This window comes from Oncorhynchus mykiss, chromosome 24, assembly GCF_013265735.2.
Source record: "Oncorhynchus mykiss isolate Arlee chromosome 24, USDA_OmykA_1.1, whole genome shotgun sequence".
In the NCBI taxonomy this organism is placed as follows: Eukaryota; Metazoa; Chordata; class Actinopteri; order Salmoniformes; family Salmonidae; genus Oncorhynchus; species Oncorhynchus mykiss.
Genome location: NC_048588.1, coordinates 40,080,451 through 40,083,490, shown reverse-complemented (window position 1 = coordinate 40,083,490; position 3,040 = coordinate 40,080,451). Strand labels below are relative to the sequence as shown.

General features: G+C 41.5%; 1 protein-coding gene across 3 annotated transcripts in view; it reads left to right on the top strand.

The window, feature by feature from the left end:
• The window catches only part of LOC110503403 (protein FAM168A), a 93,933-nt gene that overhangs the window by 38,415 nt on the left and 52,478 nt on the right, over positions 1 to 3,040 (top strand). The window lies entirely within an intron of this gene.

Here is a 3,040-nt window from a genome sequence, read left to right as displayed (position 1 = left end):
TCTCTCTCTCTCTTTCTTCTATCACAATCTCTCTCTCTCTCGCTCTCTCTTCTATCACAGTCTCTCTCTCTCTTCTATCACAGTCTCTCTCTATTGCTCTTCTATCACAGTCTCTCTCTCTCGCTCTCTCTTCTATCACAGTCTCTCTCTCTCGCTTTCTCTTCAATCACAGTCTCTCTCTCGCTCTCTCTTCTATCACAGTCTCTCTCTCTCGCTCTCTTCTATCAGTCTCTCTCTCTCTTCTATCACAGTCTCTCTCTCTCTCTCTCTCTCGCTCTCTCTTCTATCACAGTCTCTCTCTCTCTCTCGCTCTCCCTTCTATCACAGTCTCTCTCTCGCTCTCTCTTCTATCACAGTCTCTCTCTCTCTCTCGCTCTCTCTTCTATCACAGTCTCTCTCTCTTAATTTATTATGGCTGCAGGGTCAGTATTGAGTAGCTTGGATGAAAAGGTGCCCATTGTAAACAGCCAGGTCCTCAGTCTCAGTTGCTAATATATGCATATTATTATTAGTATTGGATAGAAAACACTCTAAAGTTTCCAAAACTGTAAAATATTGTCTGTGAGTATAACAGAACTGACATTGCAGGCGAAACCCTGAGGAAAATCAAACCAGGAAGTTTGATTCTATTTTGAAAACTCCATGTTCCATAGCCTCCCTTTCCTCCATGTAAAGGTATATCAACCAGATTCCTTTTCCTATCACTTCTTCAAGGTGTCAACAGTCTTCAGACAAAGTTTCAGGCTTTTATTTTGAAAATGAGCCAGAAAGATAACATCGCGTTAAGTGGTTGCATGAGTTGTGCTCACGCAACAGAGTTTGGGCTGCCATTGCCTTTCCCTGATTTAAAGTAACTCCTCTTTTTTCTCCATCAACCAGGGTAACGATTTCAAATGTACCACCGTTTATTCCCAATGAGCTGTTGGAGAGCGAGTTAAGGCGCTTTGGGAAGTTATGTAGTTTCAAACACCCGGCTCTGAAACAGGTCATGTCGTTTCAAACATCCGGCTCAGAAACAGGTTATGTCGTTTCAAACACCCGGCACAGAAACAGGTCATGTCGTTTCAAACTCCCGGCTCAGAAACAGGTTATTTTGTTTCAAACACCTGGCTGTGAAACAGGTTATGTCATTTCAAACACCCGGCTTAGAAACAGGTCATGTCGTTTCAAACTCCCGACACACACACACAAACAAGGTATAACACACACACACACAAGGTATAACACACACACAAGGTATAATACACACACACACAAGTTATAACACACACGCACACAAGCTATAACACACACACACACAAGGTATAACACACACACACACACACACACACAAGGTATAACACACACCCAAGGTGTAACACACACACAAGGTATAACACACACACACAGTGTATAACACACACACACACACACAAGGTATAACACACACACACACACACACAAGGTATAACACACACACACAAGGTATAACACACACACAGACAAGGTATAACACACACACACACACACAATGTATAACACACACACACACAAGGTATAATACACACACAATGTATAACACACACACACACACACAAGGTATAACACACACACACACACACACACACACAATGTATAACACACACACACACACACACACACAAGGTATAACACACACACACACACACAAGGTATAACACACACACACAAGGTATAACACACACACTCACACAAGTTATAACACACCCACACACACAAGGTATAACACCCACAAGGTATAACACACACACACACACACAAGGTATAACACACAAAAACAAAGTATAACACACACACACACACACAAGGTATAATACACACACACACACACACACACACAAGGAATAATACACAACCACACACACACAAGGTATAACACACACACACACACACAAGGTATAATACACACACACACACACAAGGTATAACACACACACAAGGTATAGCACACCCACACACACACACACAAGGTATAACACACACACACAAGGAATACTACACACACACACACACACAAGGTATAACACACACAAACACACACAAGGTTTAACACACACAAGCACAAGGTATAACACACACAAACACACACAAGGTTTAACACACACACACACAATGTATAACACACACACACAAGGTATAACACACACACACACACAAAGTATAACGCACACACCACGTATAACACACACACACACACAAGGTATAACACACACACACACACACACACAAGGTATAACACACACACACACAAGGTATAACACACAAGGTATAACACACACACACACAAGGTATAACACACACACTCACACAAGTTATAACACACCCACACACACAAGGTATAACACCCACAAGGTATAACACACAAGGTATAACACACACACACACAAGGTATAACACACAAAAACAAGGTATAACACACACACACACACAAGGTTAAACACACACACACAAGGTATAACACACACACACACAAGGTATAACACACAAACACAAGGTATAATACACACACACACAAGGTATAATACACACACACACACACACACAAGGTATAACACACACACACACACAAGGTATAACACACACACACACACACACACACACACACACAAGGTATAACACACACACACACAAGGTATAACACACACCCAAGGTGTAACACACACACAAGGTATAACACACACACACACAAGGTATAACAAACACACAAACACACACAAGGTATAACACACACACACACACAAGGTATAACACACACACACACACAATGTATAACACACACACACACAAGGTATAACACACACAAGGTAGAACACACACACACATTCAAGGTATAACACACACACACACACACACAAGGTATAATACACACACAAGGTATAACACACACACACAAGGTATAATACACACACACACACACACAAGGTATAACACACACACACACACACAAGGAATAATACACACACACACAAGGTATAATACACACACAAGGTATAATACACGCACACACACACACACACACACA